Genomic DNA, 20081 nt, shown 5'->3' with positions numbered 1-20081 from the left:
GAAACTCTTGGAAATATTATGGAGCATCAACTGCTAAGATTTACGTTTTCTATTTATCTGTTACCACTAGGGAAATTGCCATCAGTGCTTTGGCGACCAAAAAAAAAGGGGGGGGGAGAATGTCTGCATATGAATGCTGAAGTAAATCCATAAAAAGGGAATTTGCTATGAGATGCAAAATTATACATATCCGAGTCTTCCTGATGTTAAAGAGTTTTAAATCTTTAAACTTTAGCTTTGTGTCCAACATTGACTAGGTGAATGCAAATCAAAACCACAAGGAGATAAGAAAGGCTAGTATCAAAAAGACAAGAAGTAACAAGTGTTGGAGAGGATGTGGAGAAAAAGTAACCCTCGTGCACTGTTGGTGGGAATGTGAACTGATACAGCCACTATGGAAAACAATACAGAGGTTCCTCAAAAAATCAAAAATAGGAATATCATAAGATCCAAGAATGCCACTACTGAGTATTTACCCGAAGGAAACAAAAACTTTAATTTGGAAAGATATCTGTACCCCTATGTTTATTGCAGCATTATTTACAATAGCCAAGATATGGAAACAACCTACACGTACACACACACACACACACACACACACACACACACACACTGGAATATCACTCAACCATAAAAATGGATGAGATCTTGCCATTTGTGACAACATGGATGGACTTGGAGGGTATTATGCTAAGTGAAATAAGTCAGACAGAGAAAGACAAATGCCTTATGATTTCACTTACATGTGGAACCTAAAAAAATGAAACGAACAAAACAAAAGGTAGAAACAGACCCATAAACACAGAGAACTGTGTTTAACACAACATTGTGTATCAACTATACTTCAATTAAAAAAAAGAGAGATTGGTGCATTTGAGTACATAAAATAAAGTTTTCATGTGTCAATTATATCTCAATAAAACTGGGGAATATTTTTCTCATGCAAAACAGAACCATTCTAAGCAACGTGAAAACACAAATAAAAAATTAGGAGAAAGTATTTGCAATAATACCCCATTACTATTAACATCTATAATTTTCAAACATTGAGGAAATATTAATAACATTTATTTAAAGTGTCAACGTTAATTTGGGAAAAAATCAGAGAGTATTTCTTTTCTACTTCTAAAATTAGATTATTTACCAAATAAACTTCTTATAGAAGAAAAAATTGAGGAAATGAAAAAATATTTTATAGAGAAAGCAAAAGATATTTTACAAGAAGATTTCAAAATGATTTTTAGCCATATAAAAAGATGTTCAATTTCACTTTTAATAAGAGAAATGCAAATTTCTTAACCATAAGAGTGGCAAAAATTTGAAGTGTGACAGTATAGTTTACTGGTAAGGCCATGGGAAAAGAGTCCCTCTTATATACTGACGGTGGAAATGCAGTTATCACCCCATCAGAGGAGACAATGCACACGTATTGTAAAACTCTATATGCTTTTGTTATTCGATCCAGCCATCACATACCCGAAAATACACCCGAACAAACACCTCCAACAATACAAGAGCATATATGCACAAGGTCATTCACTACAGCATTATGTGTAATTGCAAAATACCGACAGTTATCTTAAGCGCCCATACAGGTGATTAGCTGAATAAATTATGGTACATACACAAATGGGGAACACAATATCCAATACGAAGATGAAGGAAGGTCTCCATGAATTGCACGGAGAATAATTATCAAGATACATTTCAGTAAACAGAGCAAAGTAAAAGAGATTATAAATAATATGCTACTTTTGTGTAAAAAACAAAGGACAATAAGAATATATACATGAATCTCTATATATAGAGGAAGAATAAATCAGAAACCAATCAAACTGGTTCCCTATCAAGGGCTGGGGAGGGGCTACAGCTAAGAAGAGATAAGGGATGGAGAGACCCTTCAAAAAACTATTTCTTTTCTGGTACACTTTTGACTTTTAGAATCTTGTTAATATTCTACATATGCAAAAAATAAATAAAATTAAATCAACAAGAATGGAAATCAAACACAAAAACTAAAACACAAATAGAAATAAATGAACCCCACTGCATTTTAAATGAATAACAACACTGAAGAGAACAAAGAAAACAAATTCAGGTAAATTTTCAACACAGTACTTTGACATACATCTTCAACTCAGTGAAAAGAAAAGAAAATAACTGCTATTAAATATTGAACTCTTTTTAGAAGGTTTGTTTTAGAGGTATGGTTCTGAAACTAACTTTGTGTGGATTGTAGAACTGAGCAAATTAGTGAATGTGTTAATGATGGGATCAGGGTTCTCACTGTGAAAGAAGGGAGATTAAAATATATGAAAGATGAAAGTGTTCTAAGGACCCTGTTTTGTTTCAAAAATCAGTTTATTGTACTAGAAGACATCAGTAAGAGACCTCTGGAACTGACTTGGTTTTGAATGGACTTAAAAGCAATCATGCCCTAGTACTAATGAGCCACCCAGAAGCCAGAGTTTGTTTGTTAAATACTGTTCCCCAAATCAGGGCTCTTTGAAGAAATATCTGACTCCAGAGCTGAAACATCTGGTGCAAGAATGTAGAAAAATATATGCTCTGATTTCAAAAAAATTCATACAACTTAATCGACTTTTTATCACAAACTTATTTGGGGGAGTAATAGTTAATTAGGTGGGATTATATACCTCTCTCTAGAGTACCAACAGCATTAACGACTTAATGCTGCAGTGAATATTATCCACACATATTTTTCTTACAAGTGTACTTACCATCTAACACCACACAGGGTTATTCTAATGCCATTGAATGTATTCCTTAAGCTGTATCATTTAACCCCATAACTTATATGTATCCCCATAACTTATACGTATACCTTTTAATAAGGTATATTTTATATTTTTTCCAATTTCCGGGATCAGCCTATAGTAAGAAACTTTATTATAAAGTATTTGATTGAATAATTATTACAGAAGAGAAGATAAATGCTTTAACCATTGTAATTTATATTTTTCCCCAAAAGTTAAGACATTCATATGATTCAAAATAATTCTGTAAAAAACAATATCGGTATAAAAATCTCACTACCACCTTTGTTTCTATTGGTTATTTGCCTGTCAACTGTGGGTGACCACTTTCTATATTCTTGAGGGCTATCTTTACAGAATTTCCTGGTGAAGAAATAAGCCAATATGTACATTATTTTTCCCGTTTTCTTTTTAATGGCAGAATACCATATACATATTTTTTGTACCTTGCTTTCCTTTAGCTTAGCAATATATCATGAAGCTTTTCATGATCACCAGACACATGTCCACCTCATTAAGAGAAAACACGTGCTCAAAGAATGACAGAAACATAACAAAAGAACACAAGAATCACCTTCAACTGGTTCCAAGGGTTCAGTCAGGGACAAATGTAGCATCAGAATGCTCACGATCACTAAGATATTTTAACCTACTGAATGAATAAGAATCCATGGGTCCACATTGAAAACAAACTGGTAAATTAACAAACGAATAAAAGTGATGGCCCATCCTTCTGCTCGAGTACCAGCTAATAAATATAGAGGGGGTGGGCTTTAGAAAATCACTGTTTGCAACCAAGTGAAGGTTGGTTCAGACCAGAATCATCAAAGATAAAGGTCTCGAAGTGTCCACTTGAAGAATGCTTCCTAGGTGCAAGGGGAAGAGTACTGAATATGTAGTGGAGTAATGGACAACACTCCGACGGGTGCCACAATAAACATTATCCATGAAGGGCAGGTGCACATCACGTGCCCCCAATGTGATATGCTGGAAAGAACAGATTACTTACATAGTAGTCTCACTAGAAATGCATAACATGAATCTTTCTGATGAGGGACCATCTTCAAACCCCAAGGGCAGAACACAATAGAAAATAACTGACTTGTGTTCATCAAAAAATGTCAATCTCAGGAAAGCCAAAGAAAAACTGAGGAACTATTCCAGACTGAAGGAGAGTAAGCAGGCAGCACAAATGTAACAATCCAGACTAGAATCTATAATGGAGGAAAAAATGTTATAAAGGAGATTATTGGGACAATATTGGGCAAACTGGGGCAAATCTGAAAGATGGAGTGTAGATTAGATATAAAGATTGTGCATGAAATTTCCTGAAGTTGATAAATGATATACTGTGATTATAAAAGAGAATGTCCTTGTTCTTAGAAAGTAAACATGGAGATATTAAGGGATGTGACATGTACAATCTACCTTAAGTAAAAAATATAAATAATAAAAATATCACATCATTTTCTCAAATGAAAAAAAGAAATAACACATGCATGTGGGCAATAAAGCAAATGGGGAAGTGCTAAAGAAAACTGAATCTTGGTAAAGGGCATATCCTTCTTTGTACTATTCTTGTAACTTTCTAGAGATTTAAAATGATTTCATATAAAAGAAAAAAAAGATTATATATTTCGCTGGAAGAAATAAATAGTAAGACAAGCCAGGGAAGCTTTGAAAGAATAGAGTAACAAGGAGAGTTATGCTGTACCAGCATTGAATCTCATTCCAAAGATCTAAAATATTAGTCTTGTAAAATATTAGTCTCGACTACTCCAAGGATTGATGAATAGATCAAAGAAAGAGACCTAAAGGCCCCCAAAAGACACTATAAATACATATGTTGAAGTTGGAATTGCTATCTCTTGGCAAAGGCTTCATACTTCTGATAAGTAATGCTGGAACAATTTCCTCAACAATTTTATAAAATTGTTCCAGCATTTAGAAAAACAATTTGAGAAAAAAATCAAAGTAGATCTTTATCTCATAAAATACCCAAAACATATGTCAGGTACAAATAAGAAAGCAGAAACAAATGAAAACACACACATACTGCAATGGAAGAAAAATACTAAAGAAGAACTATGTAACTTAAGAATGAGCAATATCTTCTAAAGAATAAAGATAGATGGTAAAACTATGAAGGAAAACATTCATCTGACATAGAAATACAAGACTGCTATTTGTAAAAGAAATGCCATAAATAAAAATAAGGGCAAATAAAGAACTGAAAAAACCTATCAGTTATGGCTGATAAAAGTTTAACCAATAATGATACAATCTCCCATCATTAAATTGGCAAAAACTTAAAAAAAATAAGATTTTATTTATCTGACAGAAAGAGAGAAAGAGAGAGAGAGAGACCACAAGCAGAGGGAGCAGCAGGAGAGGGAGAAGGAGACTCCCCACTGAGCAAGGAGCCCAATGCGGGGCTCAATCCCAGGACCCCGGGCTCATGACCAGAGCCAAGGCAGATGCTTAATTGACTGAGCCACCCAGAGGCCTTAAATTAGCAAAAATTTAAAAGACAAACAGATAGTGTCCCACTTTTAAACACACAAAGAGTAAGTTGACATAAAGTCTCTTGAATTAAATTTGATATGTTAATAGCCTTAAAATTTTCTAATCTCCCTTTGATTTTAAATCAAGCATGAAGGAAGACAGCAACAAGTGAAAAACACAGAAATGTCCAGCTATTAGGCAATGGAAAAGCACTGCATGGCCATCTATACAAGGAATTAAGCCATTAAAGAGAAGCCTTTAAAAAGAAACTCGCATGTATACTGAATGATATGGAAAATGATCATGATCACTCCAGCCCGCCTGCCCCCCGGCTCTTGCCCGTGTCACCATCATGGTGGCCTTGCTTATGCTGCAGCAAGGACAGTCCCGGGTGCTGAAGAATCAGGGAAGAACGAAAAGGGACTGCGACCAAATTCCAAGAAGGAAAGTCCACCAAAAAATGTAGTGAAATCAAAGGACAGGGGCAAGCTACTAGCCACCCCAACAGCAGCTGAACTGTCTCAAAATTTGTCTCCAGCCAGTTCTTAGCCATTAGTTGTGAGTCACAGTGGGATGGCAGCAAGCCCTCGCCCCAGTACCAATGATAGCATGCTATTCACAGATAAAGGGGTCCAGAGTTTTTGTCAAGAAAGACTATGGACTCTGAGAAAAAACTGAGGGCTTCAGAGGGGAAGGGGATGGGGAATGGGAGAGGCTGGTGATGGGTAGTAAGGAGGGCACGTATTGCGTGGTGCATTGGGTGTTATACACAACTAATGAAGCATCGAACTTTACATCAGAAACCAGGGATGTACTGTATGGTGACTAACATAACATAATAAAAATATTATTATGAAAAAAAAAAGAAAGACTTTGGTAGAGTTTCCTCAAAAAGTTCTGCCTCCATTCAGAAAACAGGTTTCGGATTCAAAAGCTCTTCAGGAGAGCAGGGCAGGGACAGATGATTCATCGTCCTCCTCATCCAGAGCAGGGCAGGGACAGATGATTCATCGTCCTCCTCATCCCCCTCCTCCCGTGAGAGTCTGACAGGAGGTGACGGCAAAGGAGGGCTTCCAACACCGCAGGCCTCCCGTTCCCTTGAAGATAGAGCCCCCCAATTTGGAGCATCAGCAAAAGAGAAGACCCGGTCCCAGCTGCTCCCAGGGATAGCCAGACCTCACCCCTCCAGAGAGGCCCTGTCAAGCAAAGAAGAAAGGGCCCACCGTGAAGCCATTCGAGGACAGAAACATCACTAAACCAAAAACCACAACAGCCGAGTCACAAACCGATAAAGAGTTCATGAAGCAAAATGTAAAGGAAAAACAAATGGACAAAATATTTAGATCAAGTGAAAAAGATAAAGAAAGTCAAAAGCCACTTGAAGTTAAAAAAATCTTACCATACAAAGTCAGGACTGACTACACAGCCGGATGGCAGCCCAGCGCCCGTGCAATTGTGAGAAAGAGCCAGAACAGCAGGGCAGCTGCAAACAAGTCCTGAGACCAGAGAAAGATATCGGAAAAACAAGTACTGGAATGGGTGGGGGGTGGCATTTCCCCCGTTTGACCTCGAAAGTTCAGGGAAGCGGGTGACGGGAGGAATCCCGAAGGCTAAAGAGGGGACTTTGGAAGATCAGGTGCCAGTACAACATCTGAAGCCAGGTCCTTGTCCTAACAAAGGCATTTTTGAGGAAAAGACCGCAGGCCTAGAGCTTGAGGGACGGGACAGGATGGCTGACGACTCGGCATCTTGCCTGGAAGAGCAGACGACACACAGGAGCCCGCTCAAGCCACCGGCCCCACCGAGCCTTTCGACAGCACCACGTACAGGAACCTCCAGCACCGTGACTACACCCCTACACCTTCTGAGACCTCAACTGGACCTGTCCAAGTTTAAGATGCCTCGGCCCTCTTCAGGACGGGAGTCACCTGGCCACTGAGTGCTCCCTTGAGACAGTAAACCTTCCAGTGTCTGAGCAGCAGAAATAATATCCACTCCAGTCATGAGGGGAAAAAAGAAGAAAAAGAAAATGCTCGTGAAGTATTGTCAACTATAAGTTTGAAACTCTTTCTCTAGAGATAATAGATAAATTTGCAATATGTTATTTGATTTAAAAATGATTATCTGCTAAGTGTACATAACACCTGGAGAACCATGGTAAAAGGAGCAGATAGAAATCAGACACAAATGTATAAGTAAAAGTATGAAATAGGTATGGTTTATATAACATATACAGTTAGCAGAGACATCTCTCTCCTCCCTCAAGTTCCTAATGCGGTATTCAGTAAACACTAAATAATGAAGCTCCCCCTCCTTGTTTGGTTAAATATATTTGAGGGAGGTATGTTTCGGAATCTACAATTAGAGTGGAACCTATCCAAGGGTAGAGCTAGAGTTTATTATAAATGGGGGCAATGTTTTGAAAGTTATTAATACGCTTTTGTCTTCTGCCTTCCTATGTATGTGACCTTTGTACCAGTCAGTCCAAAGCAACTGCCTGGTGAGAAATCCAGATTTACAGGGGAAAAAAAAGAATACAGAGAAGGATCTAAGTGTTATTCAGATTTTACATTTAAAAATAGAATTATGGAGATGCGTTCTCATTTAGTGTATCAAACACCGCATCTAGAGACCAGCCTATGCATGCCCCTCATGGTAGGGACCAGGGTAGGCACTGTTTCTTGAAAGGTCCATAGTGAGTATTTATGGCACACAGTCTCTGCTGTAGCTATTTGATTCTGCACCTTGAGGTATGGAGGTATTTTAGGTAAGTTGAGATCTGTGCAGGGTGGTAGGGACTGGGGGTCTGGCACTCCCCCCCAATATGATACACTTGAAAGAGGTCCCTTGTAATCTTCCTCTGAAATTCTAAAATGTCATTACATCAAATTAAACATGTGGCTCACTGTGCTCAGATGGAAGGCTTAGTTTACCAACACAAAGCACCTTCAGTTCTCCGGTGGCATGAACTCTAAGTTGCAAGTCAGTGATAGGGCAAAATGCTGCTCTTTAAGGCAAGAATGAGTTGATAGGAGGCAGCATGGAGACCAGGGGGTCTTTAGCAAATAAGAGCCAACATGGGGTCCATCCAGCCATAAAGCCTCACAAAATCTTTACCAAGGCAAAGGAAAGCAGGACACAAATTACACTAACCAAAGACTCTAACACCTAGCCCAGGTTAGTGACTCTAACACCAAGCCCACACAGCAAACTAGTAAATGAGGAACTCTGCCTTGGAGACCAAGGGGACAGAGAACCTTTACCTGACCTAAGCTGCATTCAGTTAACCTAAGGCATTGCTACTCAAAGTGTGGTCCACGGACCTGTAGCATCACTGGGAGCTTATGAGAAATTTAACATCTCAGGCATGTCCCACACCTACTGATCTATTTAATGCATTTTCACAGGATCCCAGGTGATTTGCAAGCATCTCAAAATTTGAGTACTGAAAGAGGCCACACCCTCAACTCCTACCTCCCAACACTCTCTGAGAAAGAGAAATTTGGGACAAGGTGATGAGATACAGAACACTATAAGCCAGGAGAGATCAGAGCCATTACTGGTTAGCTGGGGAAATCATTAATGAAATGTCTAATCTAATTTAAAGCCTAGGCCATAACTGAAAGAATCTATTCATGCCCCTACAGCTGTGTGCTCTTCCAGGATTGGCATGTCAGCAAGAAAGGCACAGAGTGTGGTGGGGCACACACAGCTCAGGTCATCAGCAGGATCGGGGGGAAGGGCAAGACCTTGCACAATACTGGTCTCGTGCTCCCATCGCTGAATCCCCTGGAAAACCCAGACTGAGGGCTGGACGGGCTTTGCGTCTCAGGGCCACAAGGGCATGGCACTGGAGGAAACTATTAATTCTCCCTTCTGCATCCTGAAGGACATTTACAGAGAGCATGGCAATCAAATGGACACTCTCACTTGAACAAGATCGAGGTTCAAATTCTTGCTCCACTGTTGATGAGCCACGTGACCGAAGCCTAAGTCACTGAAGCTGTCTCAGCCACGGTTTCCTGATCTCTGTGTGCAGAACACAAGTCCACACTCCATAGGCCACAACTCTGAAATCAAAAGCTCTAAAAAGAAAAGGTTTTCGGAACATCTTTGGTGGCAAACCTGACCTGACATGAACTCGTCTCACTGTAAAATGTGACCTGAACCAACATTGGCAGCAAGGACAGTCTTGATTCCATTTAGGATACGTTTCCCATGTTTTGTTGACATCAAAAAAGTACATGTTTGGTGACAAGGTGCTTCCCAAGATCCCACTAGGATATGCATATTGTCTTACCTTTCTAAATGACAGCAACAAATTCTACGTTTTGAAACACATGAAGGTTTTGGATAAGAGATCGAAGCTTGCCAGCCATTATAGGCAGTTAATATGTGAAGTGCCTAGTCCAATGTCTGAAATACAATAAATGCCTCAAATGAATTAATTTCCTTCTCGCTCCTTCTTCATCCTTAAATCTCTTACTTAAAAAAGAAAGAAAGAAAGCCACCATCATGAAGATGAGCAAAGATGGATATTTTTCATCATTACACTTTTAACGTATTTCTCTTAAGATATTCAGGGTGATCATGATTCTGTTTGGTAAAGAAATGAAACACAGCAAAATGAAACTATGTGAATGAGCTATAAACATAAAACCAGCCATAACAATTTATATCACAAATAGCATTTTCTGGAAAGGGCTGTAATGAGTAATAGCTAAAAACCTGAGATTTGGTATCAGGCAACTCTGGGTTCAAGTCCAGGCTTTGTTTTGGACCATTTGCATGAGAGCTACAAGCTACTTAGAGAATTATCTTAACTTCACAGAGCCTCAGTTTTCTAAACTATAAAATAGGTATTAAATTTGTACCTCCATCCCAAGTTTGTGCCAAAGTTTAAATGAGATGATGTATGTACAGTTGGCACAATGCTTGTCAAACCCCTACACGGTAACAGCAATAACTTAACAATTGAAGCAATTATTATTATAGATTAGAGCTACAGTTGACTAGATACTAAATCACCTAGATTCATTAGACATCAACAGTCTGAAAAATTCTTTCAGTTCCACATTTGATTATACACTGAACAAAAACATACTTAAAGTTAATTTATACATTAATTGGGTTTTAATGCTAACAAACAGGTTGTAAGAGCCGCCTGTTTTGACATGCTAACAGCTACAGGGTATATTCTCACACTAAATTATAATTCTGTAAATATTTAGTTTTCAAAAGCCACAAAATAATTACTATATTAGATTTCCAACTGTTAAATCTTAACCTGAAGATTAATATAGTATGTAATAAACAGAGAACCTAATTGCTACTTTATGCAGAATTTCTACAACACCCCCAAAGTTATGGTAAGTACCAGTAATTTATTCCATCTAAACTTGGGAAAAATTAAGAAACCATTGGTGCACATTTGATTTTACACATTAGCACATTCTAATTAAATCTCTCAGAGTCTATAATAATATATGTGGGTCTAATTAACTAACTCATCAAGCTTCTAAGTGGACCAAAGAGTAAAATATTTGAACTTCAGCAAAGCAAAATCATTAAAGAGGAAAATTTGCCAAAGTTTGAATCTACAAGGAAAACTGGCCTTTTAGTCTATGCTGATTCTTGGCTTTCTGCAAATATGCACTCCTAGTTAGAGAAGTGTGAGGATGTTCATTTCAAAGGTAGCAGATTAACAATTTAGACAGTTGTTAGCCTATGAATAGACTGTGATTCCAAAGTTCAAAGAGGTGTCAGAGCCATAACTCAGAGGATAGACTGGGCCAGTTCAGTTCACGAGAGCTATAAAAGCCTGCCAAGGAGAAGCTGGCAATTCTTAAAGATCCATGTCAAAGCTAAGAATCTGAAGAAGCAAGTGGATTATTGGCAGCATCTGGGTCAACCATAACCTGCTTGTTCCTTTATTCAAGTAGTTACTGTGTCTCTAATGTGTGCTGAACACTTGACTAGCAATCACTACCCAGGAGGTCTGGGAGCAGGGAATATGAGACCAAGCCGTAGGAGCCAAAGAACACAAGGATGAACCTCCCCAAAGATCTGAGCTAGGAGGCCAAGGACTAAATTCAGTCATGAGAAGTGCAGTCCCGCAGCAGGGAAGCAGCTGGAGGCATCTGGCTAAGGTCCTGCATGTGTGCGGGTGTGTCGGACAGCAGAGATCAAGCGAAGTCAGCATCCCCAGCCATGGAGACTGGAGGCTTGAGAGGCAGGGCAATTAGGGAAGGCATGACATTTTGTGAACTTTATTGGTTTGGAACCCACAAGGTCATTTTACCTGTGAAAAAGTCCACAAACATAGATATCCCGTGATAAACTCATGTAGTAATCTAGTGATGGTGCTAACAAGCCTTCCCTATGTTTATAAGGGTTTTATAGGGGGAAAGGTATATGTGGTATTGGGGGACACATCTACTTTCTGGGGAACAGACCCGACAGTGGGGTTGGGGACATCTCTTCCTTCTCTCCAGTCACTGATCAAGATCCAATATCCACAAGAGTTCCGATCTCACACCTGCCCTTCATTCCAACATTCTCATTAACCTCCAAAGATGGCCAAGGTTCAGTTTCCAAAATATTAAAGACACGATTCTCATATACACATAGAATTAACATATACTAAATACAACATTTAACTCATTGACGAGAGGACAAGCAAGATGGTTGCTATGGGTTGTTTCCCCCAAAATGATATACTAAAGTCCAAACCTCGAGTACCTCAGGATCTGACCTTCATGGGAATCAGGGTTGTTGCAGGTGTAATTGGTTAATGTGAGACCATACTGGAGTAGGGGGAGCCCTTAATCCACCGTGACTACTGTCCTTAAAAGAAGACAATCTGAAGGCACAGGCAGAATGCCAAGAGACAACGGAGGCAAATATTGGATACAGCTCAAGCCAAGAAACACCAAGAGCTGCTGGGCACCACCAGAAGCCAGCAGGAGGCAAGGACAGCCTTCTCTATAGGTTTCAGAGGGAGCATGACTCTGCCAACGCCTTGATGTCAAACAGTGAGAACATCATTTTGGACTCCAGACCATGACACAATAAAGTTCTGTTGTGTTAAGCCATCCAAGTAGCGGTAATTTGTTACGGCAGCCCTAGGAAACGATCTACTGGCAAACTGGCTCAAAGAGCATTACAGAAATTGGGTATTTACCGTTTTGAAAAAAAAAAAAAAATCTTGGAATAACAATGTTAAAGATACAAACCTAGAGGGCACCTGGGTGTCTCAATCAGTTAAGCGTCTGACTCTTGATTTCAGCTCAGGTCACGATCTCATCTCAGGGTCCTGGGATCAAGCCCAGCATAGGGCTCTGCACTCAGAGGGGAGTCTGCCTGAGATTCTCTATCTTCTCCCTCTGCCCCTCCCCCTGCTCGTGGGTGCCTGCTCGTGCTCTCTCTCGTAAATAAATTGACTTAAAAAAAAAAAAAAAGGTGTATGCCCTAGAGAGCAGTCAGATCATTACCTTGGGGGAGAGAAACGATCTCTCCCGAATAAGCGTCTACAGGTTATCACATAACTTCACTAAGCCTGAGCTTTTAATCACATATGCATAGCAAGTTAAACAGAAGGACCATCCCCTTAGATAAGCCAAAAACCCATGGGTGGCCCATTAAATAATGTTCCAACATGACATATTAAAAGGGCTTATTCCCCACTCTCATCGCTTTTGCATGATCCCCAAGATTTGTACCAATTTTTTTTTCTTGACAAATCCCTTCCTCGCATGCCTGCCCACCTGAATGTGCAGTTCACTGGAGCGCTCCCCTGGCCACGCCCCACCTACTTGCTGACTGTTTGCAAGCAAAGTCTGTCATCCTGTCCACCACCTCTAGAACTCGATTCTTGTCCCAGTTCTGCCAATAATCAAGCTCTTCGCATTTTAATACACCAATGCTTTCACGATTCTGTTCCACTACTCCGCCAGACTGGAGGTTTAGTGAGATGTAGCTCGCTTTGGGAGAAAACAAACAAGTTCCTCTGACGGAATTTTGAAGGAGGTTCAGACAACTCAAATATGAAAACTTCACCGCTTTGTTCTTTGATGCACTAGAAAGGGGGAAATGAAAGCTTTTCTCTCACCTCCTAGGAGGGTGTGAGGATTAAGCCCATCCTGCTTTCCAAGAAAGGAGACAGAGGTCCTACCTTGCTATGAATTCGGACTCAAGGTTTAATAAGCCAGAAAGGTCTTCGTGAAAGAAGAAACTGGGGTGGGGTATCATCCACCTATGTACTACCCAGTGTGGCAAGAGAACTTACCAAGAACAGAGCCAGCACTGCAGATATGAAGCAGGGTCTGGAGGTCTCCTGCCAAGCCAGGTGTCAACACTTCAGTTAAAGGATGGGTGGGGGGAGGGCAGGGGATTCTGGGAAAGAGATCAGGGCAGGCAGTGGAAGGGGCACTTGAAGGGGGTGGGTTCTCAGAATAGAGGCTATTGATGACACTGTGAAACTATTTCAATAGATCTAAAAATGTATAGCCGTATCAGCATGCACCTGCAAAGTATCAACCCTGAAAGAGACAAAGGTTAAGCAGAAATAGGAAGAAAAAAAAAAAAAAAGACTTGGTGTAACAAAGAAGAAAAAAGGACAGTCTTCCTGGATTCCCCCCAGGACAGCGAAGAATCCAAGAGAAGGTCTTAGAACCCATGACTCTTGCAGGGAGGGTATCAGGAACCCCCCACCCCCAATTTGACATATTTCTGATGGTTGAACAGTGCAAGTTGGAGAACCCCTCCACTGGAAGAATATTAAATGACACCCTAGTACAGATTTCCACTTTAAAGCTTAAAATAAAATAGAATCCACTCATTTATCTTCCCCCTCCCCTCCACCAGGCAGTGCAACTCAAATCGAAGGGTGAAAATCTAGGAATATGCTTTTATATTTTATCTCAGGGTGGCAGAAGTTAGGGAGAATGATTGCTCCTTTCTAGCGTCAAGTGAACAGAACCAAATTTTTCCTGGCTCTCAGCTATGGTAAATGATTAGATACATGGCCTGGCTCAGTAAAGTGGTGCAGTTTCATTTCCTGAAAGGAAGAGAGGTTTAAATCCACCAGACAACTCGTTTGTAACAAGCTTGCGAGTGCCCGTGAGAATGCGGCAACTATCCACTCTGCTTGAACAAGTCAGTGAATGAAAGAAAGGCTTTTGACCTCCAATGAAAAAAAATTAAAGGGATTTGTCACTTTTATTTTGGTTCTGAATTCAAAATCAATGCCAAGATAGAAAATGCCATAATGCATAGAAATGCTGCCAGTGACCTTCTTTAGAAAATGGGGTGAAACATTAGCAGTCGCAGGTGAACTTGGGTCCTACACACAATCAATAGGGATCCTTCATTCCAACAACAACAACAACAACATAATAATAATAATAATAGCAGCTCACATTGATTGAATGTTCACTCTGTGCTAGAGATGTGCTGAGGAATAAATCTGCACTCTCTCAAGTGATCCTCACAACAGCCACCCAGAATACTTATCATTCCTACCCTGGTTTACAGAGGAGGAAAGCGTAGCTGTAAGAGGTTATGTAACTTGCCATCAATAAATGGAGAAGCTGGAATTCAAACCCAGGCCCACCTGACACTAGAGCCCATGACCTTAAACACTATTGTATCACTTAATAGCCATCATCACTTAATAGCCATTGAGTGCCATCATATATCACTTCACAGCCCAGAAAAAAAAATGGGGGGAGAAGCCCAATAATGTATCCTGGACTCTGAGTCCAAGAGACTTCATGAACCAGAGAATCTGCCCCTGGGCATTGAAAAACAAACAAACAACCCCCCCCCAAAATAAAACAGCAACAAGAAAAAACTGAAGACTACCCTTGAAAGCTACCTAATTTTTATTTTTGTGTGATTTGATTTCCTTCTTTGAGAGCTTTCTTAATTCTGTTAGAATACCCTCAGTGAAATATAGACTAGGCCGAAACTGTCCTAATGCAAGCTGGAAAGCAAGATCAATCAGGAGGCCATTAGAAGAAGGATGAAGGGCAAGTGGCAGATGCAGTGCCAAGAGAGTATCGGGATCCTTCTCAAGTGTCTCAGATGTCTTCAGTGTCAGTTGCTTCCTGAAATGCTGTAACTCTGGAGTCAATTTCCCATTATCCACCTGTGAATTCCCCACTCTGCTGATTTATCTCCAGGTCTTTGAAGCTTTATGCCTAAAGTGGCACCAATCTCTTCACAGCCGACTTCAGAGCTGCTGCTCCCACCTGCAGTTAAGGCTCACCCCTGGATGGAACCCCAGCTAACTAGGCTCTGGTTCCCCCAATGCTCCAGTTACCCCCCAGCTGCAAGCAACGGCCTCCCTTTTATCTCTGTTTAAGTGTGTGCCACGAGTGCTCCCAGCACCAGGGCAGGAATGCGCACAATCTGAGAAACGGGGATGAATTCAGTTCGGCTGGAGCCAAGAATGTATGTATTTTAGCTCCGGAGGTGGGTTCGCTCACCCGGCTTATAGAGCATTTGTATTACATAAAAATAGTTCAAAATCCTGTGAAAAGGTAGCATGACAGAAAAGGATAAAAGGACACCAAACACCAAACTTTGCTTTATCTAAGTGTTGTTATCTGTCTTTCCTATTAAAGACGGCACGCGGGGCTTGAAGCAGCTCGAGCTTTCTACTGAAGCTGATCCGGGCATGAGTTGGGGTTCCAACACTCACTGGCTGGGAGACCTTGGGCGAATTACTACTTCTTTCTGCCACTTTCTTAGTGTGCAGCAGGGACGGTGACAGTACCGACCTCACGGGTTGTTGTGATCGTACAAACACCTCAGGTAAGACTAGGAACACTGTAGTTGTTTGCGAGTAAATTGCAGGGATCATCATTATCATGACCACTGATAGTAGTAATAGCACCAGGATTACTAGTAGTAGAAGCGCTGGTGGTAGTACTAGTAGTAAGAGAAGTATTAACAGAGTAACAGCAGTGCTGTTATAGAAAGGAGCAAGTTACAAGTGTTAGATACATTTTGAGTAAGAGTTACCCCACCAAAACACAAATTCTGTTTAAGAGCTACACATATTTGTATGTTTTTAAAATATGCTTTGCCTCTAGCTATGAATATCAAATATTATCTTACCCTGAAATAAGGACTGGCATAACTAATTAAGCCGCTTTCCATTTATTTATTCTTTGAAGATACTAATTCAAGAGAATTGCTTAATCTTCCTCTTTCTTAATCTATTTAGGCATGCAAAACACAAATGGACTTCCCTGAGACCCTAATAACATGAAATATAAGATAAGGCCACTTGCTTTCAAATTAAAACAAAATCTATGTTTCTATCTTTGTTCCTAATATAGTGACTAATGGAGCCCTAACGCTTTGATCTTCTACTTGAAAAATATCAAAACATCTTTAATATGCAAATCAAGGAAAGAGCTTGTGGGGTCATCTGCAGCAGGTTTTTTCCCCCCTTATAATACTAATTGAAAAATCTATGGGGCTCTGAGGATCACTATTTTAAAAATAATTCTACCTCTAACAAAAATCCACTAGCTTATCCTTAGTCACATTTCGAAATGAAATTTAGATATTAAATGGTATTGATTTCAATTCAAAAGCTGCTTTGACCACATCTGTATCAATCCCACTGACTTGGAATGAGAATCCGTGGAAATCATTAAGTCATTTATCTTGTCAAAAATCTCGGCAATGTGCCCAGATGTATCAAACACTGGACAAGGCTACTTTCAGTTCCCATTTCCACCCGGTAACTGACTTCCCGTAAGCCCTCCAGCCAGTCTCTGCCCAGGTCAGACAACTCGGAGGAGGAGGGAAAGGGAATTTGAAAATACACATCATCAGAACTGATGAGAAGGACCTTTCAAGATAGAGGTGAGGTGGGGGTGGGAATCACATTTCCTTCCAGGCGATCTGAAGACCTCCAAAACCATTGCTCATGCTCCCTGGAGTTGTCAACACAGAACTCCTTCCTGTCTCCATTCAGCAAACACTCATGCAGCTTTTCTCTTGTGCCAGGCATGCTACTAGGTGCTGGATGACAGCAATGAACCCACACACAAGAAAGCCCTGTAGAGCTTACAGTCTACTGGGTGAGGCAGGAAGGCAACAATTGATTACACAAATATGCAAGTGTAAGTCATGACACTGACTACGGAGGAAAATAATAATAGATGCTGTGAGAAGGAAGAATAGGGAAAATGATTAGATGGGAGGAAATGACATTTAAGCTAAATTATGGGGGAAGTGGAATTTGGCCGGGAAGGAAAAGCATTCTAGGCAGAGGGAAACTGTATGGCAAAAGATTAGAAATCAGAAGAGGGTGGCTTCAGTGATTCCACAGGGATGACATCATCCCGTGATGAGGGTGTCTGGGGGCAGACTCCTCTGCAGAGCTTCCTTGGTCATGGCAAAGACTGTGGGGTTTATTCGAAGTGCGATGGAATGATTTTAAGCAGGGGGTAACACAAGTGAAATAATAAAAATCTAACCAAAGTGTACAAGAATGCCTCACTTGTTTTTGTTTTTCTGGAAAATCCCTAGGATTCCGCTTTTCCTCTTGCTGGATGGTCTAAGGCAGTTTTTAATCAAGAGTCGTTCCCCTGGATCTCCTGCAGAATCAGCCGAGGCAGTTGCTGGAAGTGCAGCACCTCACTGTGGACCTACTGACTCCAAATCTTTGGGCACAAGTCTAGGAATCTGCTTCTTAAAGTATCATGCTCATTCCAGCGTATTGTGCACTGGCGTGGGCCCAGCAGGTGCACCACGGGGTGAGCAGAGAACAGTCCGTGGGAGGCAGGGCGTATTTAGGGCAGGCTGGCATCACAGGGATGAGATGACGGAAGCCAGAAGGGCACAAGCAGACAAGAAGTGCAGGAGGGGCCGGAATGGGAGATGTGCATGTCTCCCCAGTGAGCAAGGAAGGAGCATAGAATGTTTCATCCCCAAAACACAACCTCTAGGCTACTCTTCTCTATGAGTTTGCTGGGGCTGCCATAACAAAGGGCTGCAGGACTGGCTGGCTTAGACATCAGGAAATGACTTTCTGGCAGTTCTGGAGACCAGAAGTCCAAGATCAAGGTGTTCACAGGATTGGTTTCTCCTGAGGGCTTTCTCTTTGGCTTGTGGGTGCCACGTTCTCCCTGCGTCTTCATGTGGTCTTCCCTGTGTGTGTGTCTGTGCCCTAATCTCTTCTTCTAATGAAGGCACCACTCCTACTGGATTAGAACGCAACCCAATTAACCTCATTTTAACTATATTACCTCTTTAAAGACCCTGTCTCCAAATGCAGTCACGTTCTGAAGTACTGGGGTTAGGACTTCAACAGAGGAATGTGGGGTGGGGTCAGTGGGGCATAATTTTGCCCACAATACTGTCTTACTCCTCTTTCCCTTTATTCTTAGTTTAGACCCTGTACAGCAAGATAATCTTCCTCTGTGTCTTTCAGCTTGGGGTCTTAATGTCAGCAAAACTAGTCATATCTTCTCATTTAACTTAGGCTCCTTAGAGGTGCAGAGCTGTAGAGGGCCTGATAGGCTACCTGGGGGGTGCTTTTTGACCAGTACCTTTATCCTCAACGGGCCTCTGGGTCAGCCATGAGGATGCAGCTCTGCCTTGTCCTGGCACACAATTTTTATGTGTTTTTATTTTTATTCCAATAAATCAGTTGCTTCTGCTCTTTCTTTACTAGTAATCATCTATTCCTCAACTCGATATATTGCACTTAAAAAACGTAATTGCCGGCCACAACAATATGCTTATCTAATAGAAAAATAATACTCAGCTGAAGGAAATTAAATGTTCCACAATACCCCCTACAGAACATAAGTATTTGGAAATCGGATTGTTAATTAACAAGAATATTGTTTAAATGGAAAACATTAACACTTCAAAATTGAGACTATGAGCTACACTGTTCAGACCCCAAGTTGTTCTCAACAATACGAAAGTAAAATAGAATTATAACATTTTTCAATGAATTGATGGAATTTAAAACACATTTTTCTAACTAAAAATAAAATTTTCCTGAATCATTGACAAGATTTTGAAATTCAGCCAGTTCCCCATAAAACAAATTAGTCTCTATTTCTTGACTTAAAAAGTAGTGACAAAAACTTCTCTCCCTGTTCAAGTGCATTTAATTTTGAAGTTTTTTTTTTTTCTAATCTCAAAATAATTTAATTAAATAGCTGTTTCAGATGTTTTATTCTAAATGTAGACTGTAGTGGCCTTCCCCAACTGCCCCATGTAACCAGTCACTGGCGTCCAAAAACAAGACGATGAGAAGACCATCATGTCAAATACCAACTACGTAGCAGACCCCGCAGTTTGCCTCACAGAGCCCTTTCCTACTGTATTACTTCTGCATGGCATCTAAACGACAGGCTGGATGCCTGGTTGGATGGGTCCACTGAAAGACAACAAGCTCCCAAAGTTCACATGAGAATTAGCACTAGCTGAATTCTGAGTCATCGTCTCTGACCCAGTGGTCCTCAGATTTAGGTCTCTGGATCAGCAGCCCCATCACTGCCTGGGAATTTATAAGACATGCACATTCTCAGGCTCCATCCCAGGTTTTCTGAAATGGAAACTTGAGGGGTGGGGAGGGCAGTCATCGGTGTTTCAATAAGCCCTCCAACAGATTCTGATTTCTGTTCAAGTTTCAGAACCACTGGCCTAGCCCAAAGTCACAGCCTTAATGTTTCCCAAAGGCACATCTGGCACTGAGTAGGAGGATGGAGTGGGAGTTAAGGAGAGTGGGGAAAAACAGAAAGGGAAGAGGGACTCTGA

At 40.7% G+C, this 20081-nt stretch overlaps 1 protein-coding gene and 1 pseudogene across 1 annotated transcript in view; one reads left to right on the top strand and one right to left on the bottom strand.

Moving 5' to 3' along the window:
* Window positions 1-20081, bottom strand: part of SGCD (sarcoglycan delta) — a 910180-nt gene that overhangs the window by 620689 nt on the left and 269410 nt on the right. The gene's annotated exons all lie outside the window — the stretch shown is intronic.
* LOC113263878 (uncharacterized) lies at window positions 5580-7221 on the top strand (annotated as a pseudogene).

The sequence above is a fragment of the Ursus arctos genome, unplaced genomic scaffold (genome assembly GCF_023065955.2).
Source record: "Ursus arctos isolate Adak ecotype North America unplaced genomic scaffold, UrsArc2.0 scaffold_15, whole genome shotgun sequence".
NCBI classification, from domain to species: Eukaryota; Metazoa; Chordata; class Mammalia; order Carnivora; family Ursidae; genus Ursus; species Ursus arctos.
Note: the sequence above shows the minus strand (reverse complement) of the source record. Positions and strands in the feature narration are given on the sequence as shown.